This window comes from Equus przewalskii, chromosome 14 (genome assembly GCF_037783145.1).
Source record: "Equus przewalskii isolate Varuska chromosome 14, EquPr2, whole genome shotgun sequence".
In the NCBI taxonomy this organism is placed as follows: Eukaryota; Metazoa; Chordata; class Mammalia; order Perissodactyla; family Equidae; genus Equus; species Equus przewalskii.
In genome coordinates this window covers 55,717,058-55,730,744 of record NC_091844.1, presented here as the reverse complement: position 1 = coordinate 55,730,744, position 13,687 = coordinate 55,717,058, and the positions used below count along the sequence as shown (strand labels likewise).

The 13,687-nt window shown below is 39.8% G+C and overlaps 1 long non-coding RNA gene across 1 annotated transcript in view; it reads left to right on the top strand.

Annotated features, from left to right (window-relative positions):
- LOC103557609 (uncharacterized) overlaps positions 1-13,059 on the top strand; it is a 40,106-nt gene extending 27,047 nt beyond the window's left edge. The window contains exons 4-6 of the long non-coding RNA XR_011526575.1: positions 1,680-2,167; positions 11,496-11,705; positions 12,789-13,059. This is a non-coding gene — a long non-coding RNA (uncharacterized lncRNA). The remainder of the gene's footprint in view (positions 1-1,679; positions 2,168-11,495; positions 11,706-12,788) is intronic.
- The last annotated feature ends 628 nt before the right edge of the window (positions 13,060-13,687 follow it).

Below are 13,687 nucleotides of genomic sequence, written 5' to 3'. Positions count from 1 at the left end.
GCTTCTCTACAGGTCCTGACTTTGCATGTTACACTAAGTTTGCATGTCACAGTTCCAGCCACATCAGAAACTAACTCTCCATCTCTCCTTCCCAATTTCACATTTCCAATAGAAAGAATCCTGTTGACCCAGCTTGACTAGGGGGACAGTCAAAATGCAAACATGGCCTGATAAACAATAATGTACACCTGAAATTATACAATCTTCCAAACCAATATGACCTCAATAAAATAATTGAAAAAATAATAAAATAAGATACGAACATGGCTGCAGAAGACTTACCGTGTGAATTAGTGTGGGGACCACTTACCAGGAAAAGTTGCCTAGTACAGAGTAATACTGTGACCTTTAACTGAAAGTATGTTTCTGCAAGAGTTGAGTGGGAGCAGGCTACTGTTGAATGAATGGATGACTATGAAGCTTTAAAGCAACTTCATTAGAGAGTTCATATCCTTGCCCTTTTCGAAAACTCCTTTAGTTCCCAAATCGTAGAAGAATCTGCAGATGAGGGAAGCAGGATACACAGTGGTTAAGAGCATGTGTTTGGGGTTAAATTGTCTGAATTTTGGATCCTGGTCTTGAGGACTTGAGCAAGTTTTGTAACCTGCCTGAGCCTCAGGTTTCTCACCTGTAAAATGGGTATCAATAGGATTAAATAAGATAATATGTGTAAAGTGCTTAGTACAATGCAATTAATAATGTTAGCGACATAATTTTTTAATGAAAATTAACTGATGGGGCTGAGATTTACATTAGCAGATCCAAATATCTTTGATAACCTGGACAAAAGAAAGATGGATTGGCAGATGAACAAATTGCCAGCTTAGTTCTTCAGATATCCCCACAAACATGGCCTCTGGAATAGGAGGTTGGGGAGAAAAGTAAGTCACGAAGATCTTGTGGCGCCAGCAGGGACTTTAGAGATCACAGGTCGTTTGGGCCAGTCACACTCCCTTTTGTTCCTAGAGATTTAATATCTACCTACTTATTAAATGGTCATGATTTGGAGGAGAGAAGACAAGAAGAGGAATTGCTTTCAGCTGGCCCTAGTCTTTAAATAACCCAGGATACAACGTCTTTTAAACACAAAGGAGACCATGTGTAAAACATTAGTTAAATTCAGATATAAATCTACTCTTTGACCAGTCCAGAGCTAATCAATATGCTTTTCTACTCTCTTTGAACTTTGAGTTTTCTGGCAACAACAAAACTCCCAAACCCTGTCCAAAACCATCGTCCAGACAGCCCAGCTTCTATGTTCCCCTCCCTCGTGTCACATATTGTTGACAGAACTACTCTCATTACCACATTCATTCCAGTGGTGATTCAAATTCTTCTGCAGAAGTGGACTTGAAAGACAGAAAATTGCTCTTGTAATCACTTAATAAGGAATCCTGGACAAGAAATATAGAGCCATGAATATGGATTTACTCTTAGCTTTTACGGATGCATTTTTCTCAGTTATTTTCATTGAAAATCATGACGAACAAATTTAAATAGCAAGGTAAACTGAGATGGAAAATTACCCGTAATAAGAATTTTGATGAAAATATAGACTGGCCTGGTTTTAAGCACATCAAGGACGCTTTGTTTAAATTGCAAATTCGCATATATTCGAAATGTGTTTGTTTAAAATGTGTCAGTTTTAGGCAAAACTAAACTACTCTATTCCTTTCCAGAAATCGAGAATTTGCTTTGGAAAAAAATCATGCATTTTGATGTACAAAGCAGAGGGGGAAGAAAGTAAGTAGTGGGTGAGAAAGACCCACCCAAGGGCTGCAGCCAGCTTCACTAGGAAGATTCATGACCAGGCCTCAGTACTGTCCTGCAATTCTTTCCAGTGGATTTTACTATAACTCTAAATCATTGGAAGCAACTGCTGCTGTTACCAGAGCTATCTTTGCCTCAAAAAGAGGGAAATTCTAGACAAGCAATATAATCCTCTTACTATCTAAGAGAGAAACCAACTCATTTGTCATAAGAACTGAAGACATCAGCCATGTAGTAAACATTAAGAGTCTCATATCTCAATATTATATATCTTTTGTGAAAAAAATGAGCACACAGAAGTGATTGGATGCAACAGTGATGAAGCGGCTTAAGCTGGGCTAACTAACTGTAACCTACAAGACCCATTGTATCTATCGCAAATCCTTTTCAGAAAAAGGTAAGAAAAATTCAACCAACAACCTTTTTCAAACCTTCTGAACTATTCACAGCAAATGAATCCTTACCCTTACCAGACGTATAAACATTTATGTAATGCAGGGGTTTCCTAACTTGGAGAGTGTCATCAAAGGCAGTGCTAACACAGTGTTTCTCCCTTTGACTTGAATGACCTCTTCCCTGTTAGGGTCATTATTGCTTCATGGTGTCCCAGAGATCAAAGGACTTTGAAAGCTCACTTACTTTGCAACCCACCTGGCAGCACTGACATTACCAGGGAGAGGCTGGTTAGAAATGCAGAATCTTGGGTCCACTCCGGTCTTGCTTGTCTCAAAATCTGCATTTTGACAAGATCCCCAGGTGATTCGTATGCACCTTGAAGGTTAAAATATGGCACTCTAGGTCATTCCCCCGTCTCTAAGCAAAACTGGGCACAATGAATAGACCAGTCTCATTCAGCCAATTTCAGGTCCTTTATAGTTTGTCCTTTTTGAGTCATTGAGAGGAAAGCGGAAATACACTCATTTAAGGAAGTCTTGCATAGCATAACTAAGTTAGCAACTTCTTCAATATCTATTCTTAGAAGCCCTGCAGATTAGGTCAAAGAAAAGAGAAGCAGAAAATGGAGCGAGTTCAAATAACAAACTCTAATAAAGAAAGGGCAGTACAGAAGCTGAGTCTATGAGGGAGGGAGGGGCGAGTTCACCGATTTACCAGTTCCAAAGTTGTCTCTGCAGTGTGGGTGATTTATAGCCCTAGAAGCTTAAAGGCTTGAGTCTCTCGCTGTATTTCATTTCAGATTAGTAATTTTTATCTAGTACTTCCCTGCAGCTTAAAATGAAGGCCCTGGAACTACTAAAATGAATTTATCTGGTAATTTGTATTCTCATTCTGTAGTTACCCTGTGGGTTTCAGATTTGTAACAGGTCTGGAATCTGGACAATAGAAAACTCTCTGTGGGTTCATGGCAGCCCAACCTCTAAGCCAAAGACTGAAAGACTTAGGATAGTTGAATATGTGTTCCAGTGCTCCTCACACTTAGCTGCACATTAGAGTCACCTAGATAGCATTTTTTTTAAACAGCTTTCTTGAGGTATAATTGACATACAATAAGCAGCACATATTTAAAGTGTATAATTGGAAGAGTTTTGATATATGTTATATACCTGTGAAACTATCGCCACAATCAAGCTAATCACCCCCAAATTTTCCTTGTACCCCTTGGTTATCCCTCCCTCCAGCCCTGCAACGACTTATCTGCTTTCTGCCACTATAGATTACTTTGCATTTTTTAGAATTTTACATAAATGGAATCATACTCTTTATTTCTTTTTTATTTTGGTCTGACTTCTTTCACTCAATGTAATTATTCTGAGATTCATCCATGTTGCTGCATGTATTAATAGTTTGTCCTTTTTATCGCTGGGTAATATTCCATTGTATGGATGTATCACAGTTTGTCTAACCCTTCACCACTGAAGGACGTTTGGGTTGTTTCCAGTTTTAAGCACTTATGAATAACACTGCTATAAACATTCATGTACAGGTATGGACAAGGATTCATTTCTCTGGTAAATATCTAGAAGTAGATGTGGTAGCTGTACATTTAACTCTAAAAGAAACTGCCAAACTGTTTCCCAGAGTGGTTGTACCGTTTTGCTTGCCCACCAGAAATGTAGAAGACTTCCAGTTGCTCCACATCCTCTCCAGCAGTTAGTACTATTAGTGTTTCTTCTTTCAGCCATTCTAATGGATGTGTAATGGTATCAACTTACATTTCCCTAATGACTACTGATGTTGAAAATCTTCTCATGTGCATATTTGCCATCCTTCTATCTTCTTTGTTGAAGAGTCTTTCAAATCTTCTGCTCATTTTTCAAATTGGGTTTTGTTTTGTTTTCTTAATTGTTGAGTTTTAAGAGTTTTTTAATATATGCTGGATACGTGTCCTTTGTCAGATACATGATTTGCGAATATTATCTCCCAGTCTTTTTGTTCCCTTAACAATGTCTTTCAAAGAGCAGAAGTTCTTAATTTTGATGAAGTCTAATTTATTAATTTTCTTTTATTATGCTTTTTGTGATATCTCTGAGAAATCTTTACCAAACCCAAGGTCACAAAGATTTCCTCCCAGAAGTTTTATAGTTTTAGCTTTTATATTTAGGTCTGTGATTCATTTTAAGTTAATTTTTATATGTGATGCAAAGTTTGGAATGATGTTTACTTTTTTGCGTATGGATATCCAATTTATTTAATCCAACCATTTATTGAAAAGACTGCCCTTTCTCTACTGAATTGCCCTTGCAACTTTGTTAAAAGTCAATTGACCATATATTTGTGAGTCTATTCTAAATTCTCTATTCTGTTCCATTGATCTATTTGTCTATCTTTATACTGTCTCATTGTCTTGATTACTATAGCTTTATTATTAGTTTTGAAATCCAGTTTTATTCTTTTTCTTAAAAAAATAGGAATTTTAGAATAAGCTTGAATTCTCAAATAAGTCTGTCAATATCTGTGTTAAAAAAGCCTAGTGGGATTTTGACTGGGATAGCATTGAATCAATAGATCTATTTGGGGAGAACTGACACCTTAACAATATTGAATCTTCCAGTTCATGAACACAGTATATCTCTCCATATATTTAGGTCTTCTTTTGTTTCTTTTTTTTTTTCCAAAGATTTTATTTTTTCCTTTTTCTCCCCAAAGCCCCCCCCACCCCCCGGTACATAGTTGTATATTCTTCGTTGTGGCTCCTTCTAGTTGTGGTATGTGGGACGCTGCCTCAGCGTGGTTTGCTGGGCAGTGCCATGTCCGTGCCCAGGATTTGAACCAATGAAACAGTGGGCCACCTGCAGCGGAGCACACTAACTTAACCATTCGGCCATGGGGCCAGCCCCTCTTTTGTTTCTTTCAGTAATGTTTTTTCAGTATACAGTTCTTATGCTTCTTTTGTGAGGTTTATCTCTAAGTATTTGATATTTTTATGTTCTTGTAAATGCTAATATTTATATAATTTCAATTTCCAACTGTTTTTTGAAACTATTTGGAAATACAATTGATTTTTAATATTGATCTTGTATCCTGCAGCCTCACTAAACTCACTTATTAGTTCTGTAGCTTTTTTCTAGATTCCATAGAATTTCCTACATAAGTAATTATGCTTTCTGAGAATAAAGACAGTTTACTTCTTCTTGTCCAATCTGTACCCTTTTTATATTTTTCCTTGCTTTATTGCACTAGCTAGAAGCAGCACAATATTGAATAGAAGTAATGGCAATGGACAACCTTGCTTTGGTCCTGCTCTTAGAGGAAAAGCAGTCAATCTTTCCCATTAAGTATGATATTAGCTTTATGTTTTTCATAGATGCCTTTGCTCAAGTTGAGAAGTTTCCTACTTTGCTGAGAGTTGCATTTTTAAAAAATCAGAAATGGATCTTGGATTCTGTTAAATCCTTTTTCTGATTTTAACTGAGGTTTCATATGATTTTTCTTTTAATTATATGAAACTATAAGATATTCATATGTTAATATAGTGAATTACATTGATTGATTTTCAAGTATCAAACCAACCTTGCATTCCTGGGGTAAACCCCACTTTATTATTATGTATCATCTTTTTTATATATTGTTAGATTCTATTTTGCTAAAATTTGCTTAAGAATTTTTGCATCTGTATTCATGAGGAATATTGGTCTCTAGTTTTCTTGTAAAGTCTTTGTCTGATTTTGATATCAGAGTAATGCTGGTCTTATAGAATGAGTTGGGATATATTCCCTCCTCTTCAATTTACTTCAAGTATTTGTGTGTAGAATCATTATTATTTCTTCCTTAAATATTTGATACAATTCACCGTCTGGTACTGAAGTTTTCTTTGTGGGAAGATTTTTCACCAGTAGTTCAATTTCTTTAATAGGATGTAGAGCTATCCAGGTTATCTATTTCTTCTTGAATAAGCTTTGCTAATTGTGTCTATCAAAGAATTTTTCTATTTACTCTAAGTTGATAAAATTTTTTGGCGTAAAGTTATTCTTAATATTACCTTATAGGGCCATCCCAGTGGCACAGTGGTTAAGTTCTCACGTTCCACTTCAGTGGCCCAGGGTTCGCTGGTTCAGGTCCCAGGTGCAGACATGGCACCACTTGGCACGCCATGCTGTGGTAGGTGTCCCACATATAAAGTGGAGGAAGATGGGCACAGATCTTAGCTCAGGGCCAGTCTTCCTCAGCAAAAAGAGGAGGATTGGCAGCAGATGTTAGCTTAGGGCTAATCTTCCAAAAAGAAAAAAATTTACCTTATAATACTTCTAATATATGTAGAATCTATAACAATATCACCTCTCTCATTCCTGATATTAGTAATTTGTGTCTTCTCGCTTCTTTTCCTAATCATTCTGGCTAGAGGTCTATCAATTTTCTTGATCTTTTCAAAGAACCAGCTTTCGGTTTCATCAATTTTTCTTTATTGTTTTGCTGTTTTCTCTTTCACTGATTTCTCCATCTTTATTATTTACATTCTTCTGCTTAGTTTAGGTTTAATTTACTCTTTTTCTAGTTGTTTAAGTTGGAATCTAAGGTCATTGGTTTGAGACCTTTCTTCTTTTCTTTTTTTAAAATTAATTAATTTTTTTCAAGAACCTTTTTTTTTCCTTTTTTCTTTTCTTTTTTTGATGAGGAAGATTGGCCCTGAGCTAACATCTGTTGCCAATCTGCCTCTTTTTTTTTCCTCCCCAAATCCCCAGAACATAGTTGTATATCCTAGTTGTAAGTCCTTCTAGTTCTTCTATGTGGGATGCTGCCACAGCATGGCTTGATGAGTGGTGTATAGATCCACACCCAGGATCTGAACTGGTGAACCCCAGGCCATCAAAGCAGAGCATGCGAACTTATCACTATGCCACCAGGCCAGCCCCTCTTCTTTTCTAATATAAGCATTTGGTGCTATAAATTTCCTCGTGAATATGTCTTGGCTGAATCTCACAAATTTTGATATGTTGTGTTTTCACTTGGATACAGAAATTTCCTATTTTCCCTCTTGGTTTCTTCTTTGACCTGTGGGTTATTTAGAAGTGTGTAAATTTGTTCTCAAATAATTGGATATTTCCCAGATATCTTTCTGTTATTAATATCTACCTTAATTCCACTGTGGTCAAAGAACACACTTTGTCTCATTTGAATATTTTTAAATTACTTAAAGCTTATTTTATAGCCTAGAATATGATCTATCTTGGAAAATTTTCTGTGTGCATTTGAAAGGAATGCCTACCCTGACATCGTTAAGTCGAATGTTCTTAAAATGTCCATTAAGTCAAATTGGTTGCTAGTATTGTTCAAGTCTTCTACATCCTTACTGATTTTCTATCTACTTGTCCTATCAATTATTGAGAGAAGGATATTGAAACTTCAACTGTAATTGTGGGTCTTGTTTCTTTCTCCTTTACACTTCTAAACATCCCACTGCCAAGGCCACACATGATACCAATTAATTCAGACTCTCTGGAGGCATGATCCAGGCATCATTATTTGTTTTTTTTAACTCCTCGAGTAATCCCACTGTGCAGCCAAGTTTGAGAACTGCTGCCACATGCAGTCCAGTTATGGATTCAACAGATTCTCAAATGCATTATCTCATTCACCCTTCATACCTGCCTTTGAAGTAGGCATTATTCATTCCCATTTTACAGAAAATGAAATTGAGTCTTGGACGCTTGTCCAAGATCACACAGTTGATTAGAGAGCCGAAGTGGGATTTAAACCCCGGATTCCTAACTCAAATCGTATTGCTTTGAGCTACGTATATTTTGTTCCATGGAATATGTTCACTGACTTGAATTCTATCTGTATTTCTATCCCGTCCCCCAATACACTCTTTTGGATTGTGGGCAGAAGCCACATCTAACCCAAAACTTATAATTTTCATTGGACCTACCACAGTGTCTGTACACTGGAGTTGATTCTAAGCTTCATCTTTTTCCTCTTGAAAGATGCAAATATCTGGGTTCATCTGACCACATGGTAGTCATCAATCTGCCTTTTTCATGGTCCATCCACAACCTAAGGTTTAAATCAGGCTGTGATTTACCCTGACACACAGGCTCTTCTCCAAAAACCTTCTCAGGCTGCAGACTGTCTGCCTGCTTCACTCCATTAACACATGACATTGGCAGCCAGGGACCAGGTTTTGCCCTGAGCTACACAACTTTGGGGCAAGATTATGAGGGAAGAGCAACTTGGGGTGGATGCATCTCCTATAGGTAAAGACCGTTTTGTTTGAGTGCTTCCAGGCTGGTAAGTTATGATTAATTCAGTTGCCCAAGGATTAATATTTAAAAATCAGGAATGATTTGAGTCATTCCTCCATGTGAGCTGTTCAGCTGCCTTCAGGGAAGAGATCAGTCAAAAAATTGGACCATTAATGTTTTAGAGACAATGTGCGTTACAAAGAGATAAAGAGAAAGACTAATGAGGTGTCTCTTTGGTTCTCTCTCTCTCTTTTTTTTTTGTTCACAGGTATCGTCAGCTTCAATATAGACTAAGAATCAACATGAGTTCATTCCTTTTCATAAATATTCAACTATGCAAATACTTTCCCCATAATTGCTTTCTTGGACCTATTTTCTATATATGTTATCTTCAGATCCCATCACCAGACTCCTCTCATTTTCAGGGAGTCTCTTTCTGAGCTCCAGACTTGGTAGTTGCTAATGTGACTCCCTTTTGTCTCAATGTTGTTATTGCCCAAAGTGAAAAACAACCACAACAAATTAGGGGGCTTGAGTATTCCTTCTTTCTTTCTTTCTTTCTTTTTTTTTTTTTTCTGCTGAGGAAGATTGGTCCTGAGCTAACATCTGTGCCAGTCTTCCTCTGTTTTATATGTGGGTCGCCATCACAGCATGGCTGACAAGTGATATAGGTCAGCACCTGGGATCTGAACCCACGAACCCAGACTGCCAAAGCGGAGCACACAGAACTTAACCACCAGGCCACAGGGCTGGCCCTTGGGTATTTTTTTCAAAAGGAATTATTTGTCACTAAAACAAGTCTACATCAATACTAAAGGTATTGAAAAAGAAAAACAGTACTCATTTTTCCACCACTTAACACAACCCAAATTTTCTTCCTGTTTTCAGTCAGATATAGAAATAGTTTACATAATTATAATTAGAACGCTCATATATTTTTGTGTTCCATCTTCTTATTTAACATCACTTAATAAACATTTTTTTGAAGAAGAAGAAGATTAGCCCTGAGCTAACTGCTGCCAATCCTCCTCTTTTTGCTGAGGAAGACTGGACCTGAGCTAATATCCCTGCCCATCCTCCTCCACTTTATATGTGGGACACCTACCACAGCATGGCTTGCCAAGTGGTGCCATGTCCACACCCGGGATCCAAACCGCGAACCCTGGGCAGCGGACGCGGAACGTGTGCACTTGACCACTGTGCCACCGGGCCAGCCCGAAATAAACATTTTTCATTGTCCTTGCATAGTCTTCCTAATTATCACTTTTTGTGGCTGCATGGTTTTCCATAGATAGACCATAATTCATTTAACCATTTCCCTGGTGTGGTTCATTAAGTTGTTTCTAGTTTTCACTATTATAAGTGATTCTCCCGTAAACATCTAAGTACATATATAGATTTCCCCTCCTCTTCTTTTGAATTGTTTTCTTTGTAGAAATTTCTTGGAGTGCCCATTGCCATGTCGAAAGGTTTGAATGATTTTAAGGGATGATTAGCCCTTAAAAAGGCAGTACCGCAAAGCTTATAGCCCATGTCATGTCTTGTTTTGTAAAATTAATTATGGCACGGAAGGGCCAAGATACTTCCTAAAGCATCACTCGCTGTCCAGTTTTATCCCACAGAGTGGTCCAAGCAATACAAGATGAATGTACCTCCATCCGCTTATTCTTTACTCCACTGAAGCCCGCTAAAAAAATGAACCAATTCTTCCCACATTTTAAGTGATGAGCTTTTGGAATAGGTCTTAAGGAACTCCAGAACAAAACCGTGGGGCAACTCAAAGACGCACCTTCTGAGATAAATTCCGTCTTGGAAATGAAATGAAGGCATACAATGTGTGTGGCAGGAGGGTGGTGGGGAGGGGTTGCAGATCAGATATGATTGGAACGCCAGCACCACAGTTGTCCCCTGCAAACTGGTCTCTGGAAGCTGGGTCAAGGCAGCCGAGTTAAAAGCCAAACACAGACAGCAGCTGTTGAGGATGTAAAGTCTCTGGCCAGAGTGGATAGGGAGCTGGGTGTGGTCACCCAGAGGCCAATTTCCACCCCACCCTACAGGCGCAGTGACAGGGGCTGAGAAAAGAGAATTTCCGTGTTGCATTCCAGTCCTCCTTTCTGGGCTTAGTGGGAATGTCTGTGAGAATGCTGGCGACTGGCTGCAAGCTGTCTGATTGCACTGCACACACCTTCCTCAGTGGTGTCCTCCTGGAAGACACCAAGGGTTCTGAGAATGCCAGGTCCAGAGAGTCAGGGTGCAGGACTGACCTGCCACTGTTGCATGTCCAGCTATAGCCCTAGGTCTTAAGTCCAGTAAATCCCACTGCTATTGTCCTCAAGGGACTGAAGGAGACTGCAGGGAGTATGTGGGTCTTTCCTACGTTGCACAAGGAAGTGCTTGGGCGACAACATCCCGTCAATAGTTTCCCAGAACATTTGACAAGAGCCCCACAGGCTGCATCACTGAGCAGGGAATCTTCATTATGCATTTCAACATCACTTTTCTTGGAAACCCTGACTGCTCTACTCTCCAGAAATAATCCATCAAACTTTTCTCTTTGTTGAAGTCATGCTGCGAAAACTCCCGTAATCAAATTCCCCATATTAGGATCCCTGCTGACATTATGTAATAACAGAGTCAGGAGGGAAAAGAGTGGGTCAGACACTGAGGTCTTTTTTTTCTTTCTTTCTCTCTCTCTTTTCTCATTTTAATCATGAAAATTTTCAAACACACACAAAATAAGAGAGAATGGAATAATGAACGCCCATGTCCCCACCCCCCAGCATGAACAATCTCCACCTGTGCCAATCTGGTTTCCTCTGTCATCCCCACTCCACTCCCATCCCCCCACAAATAGACACATTTTTCTCTTTTTTTACTGGAATTTTAAAAGCAAGTCCCAGACACAGCATCATGTCACTTATAAATACTTCAGCATGCATCTCCAACTAATAAGGGCTTTCTTTTTTGACGTAGCCTTTGTAGTCATTAGTATTTATTTAGTAACTGCTGGTATTTATTTAGCATTTAGTATTTAGTGCAAGGTATTACGGTAAGACCCTTTACACAGTTTATTTCATGAAATCTCAGCTCAGCAGAGAAACACCTTGGAAATTCACAAACTCCCCAGGAGAAGGAAATGCTCTGGCCTTGAGAACGTTGCTATTTGCATCTTACTCATGAAGAAAACTGCTCAGCCAACTCAAGGTACGCTGTGGAAAGGCTGCAGTCCAGGAGCCGGCAGAGCTTGGAACAAAGGCATGTCAGAGCCTGATTGCTCCATCACCCCTGGATATTCAGGTATTAAAAAGGCATTGCTTCCTCATCTGAAAACTGCCTCTAAAAAAACCAAAAAACTTTACATCTACCACTTGAAGTTAACTCTTTAAGATAGAAACACTCAGGCTTCCTGAAAAGGTAGTGCTGAGTCTGGCCCCGTGGCCGAGTGGTTGAGTTCGCGCGCTCCGCTGCAGGCAGCCCAGTGTTTTGTTGGTTTGAATCCTGGGCGCGGACATGGCACTGCTCATCAAACCACGCTGAGGCAGCCTCCCACATGCCACAACTATGAAGGACCCACAACGAAGAATATACAGCTATGTACTGGGGGGCTTTGGGGAGAAAAAAAAAATTTTTTTTTAAAAAAGAAAAGGTAGTGCCTTTTTTTTTTTAAAGATTGTCACCTGAGCTTACTGTTGCCAATCTTCTTTTTCCTGCTTTTTCTCCCCAAATCCCCCCAGTACGTAGTTGTATATTTTAGTTGTGGGTCCTTCTAGCTGTGGCCTGTGGGATGCCACCTCAGCATGGCCTGATGAGCAGTGCCATGTCCACACCCAGGATCCAAACCGGCCAAATCCTGGGCCGCCAAAGCAGAACGCGTGAACTTAACTACTCGGCCACTGGGCTGGCCCCCAAAGGTAGTGCCTTTTAAAAGACACTAGTGAGCAAATGAGTTTAGAAAAATGCACTTTACATTCCTATTCATCAGATGTGTATGCAGAGGGAACAGAGGGGAAATTTTGCTTCATGCAAAAGCAATCTCAGTGTAAGTATTTCTGTTTGTTGTGCACTCTTTGCAATCTTTGCACCTAATCTATGCATCTGCACTCAAGAGATTTAGGCAAAGTAGATACAATACCATACATTGGGTTGACTTTCCCCAGTAAAGGTGGGACCTGCGTAATAAGCACAGCCTTGGGGTGAGTCTTGGCCTCAAGAACAGGCTGATAAACCTGCTCTCAGTCACGAGGATCTCTCACAGGCTTTGGGTTTCTGCTTGCAGCCAGGCTTTCTAACTCCGGTCTCCTATGCTCTGAACCCCAGATCAGCCCCCATCAACAGCCACAGTGTGCTGCTGATTTTCCCTTTGTTATTGCCCTTCTCCAGGTTCTCATCCCTTTCTGCAAGATTGCTACCTCGGTGTCTGTCTTGGACTCTCATTGGCCTAGTTTGGATGGGATGCCCTCCTCAGGTCCAGTCAGCTGTGGCTGGACATCGGGACATGTTATACAAAGGATCTCCCAGGAGCTGCAGTTGTGGGTGAGGGCTACGCATAAAGAAAGGGATGGATTTTGTAAACCAGGCCAGCATCGTACACAGTGCCCACTGAAAAATGAGCTGTATTCATACGTTTTGATAAATATTCCCTCCACCTGGACCTTTCAGATGTCTATGTGACTTGTCCCTCTGCCACCTTCACTTCTTTCGTGTCTCTGCCCAAGTACCCCATTACGAAGGAGGCCTTCCCCAACCACCTACATCAAATAGCACACACCCACTGCCACCCTCAAATCCCTTATTCTGCCTTGTTTGTCTCTATATGCCTTACCACAACCTGACACATATTTATTATTTGTTGTCGGTTTTGGTCGTTACTGTATCCCCTGAACCTAGAACAGTGCCAGACATACGACAAGGGTTCAACACGTGTGCAGAGTGGACGATCTTTGTCAGAACAAGATTTTGTCCTCCTCTTCTACCACACAGGACTGATCACAGCAGGCGCTCCTTTGCCAATGAGGGGCTCTGTAGGAAATCCATGGGGAGATACAGATGAGCTTTCCAGAGCCAACACCCACCTTGGAAACCTAGCTGTTCTAATAGGAATGTCTATTTCTTAAACCTGTGTCCTCTGTGACTACCACAGAGCTACACAAAGAAGTGTGAGTAGCTCACACTTCGTTCTTACTCTGCAGGGTCTACACAAAGCTTCCTAAGGGCCCGACTCTAACAAACTTTCAAGCACGTACGCTTTAAGAATAATATATTCCTCTCAGAGCTACACC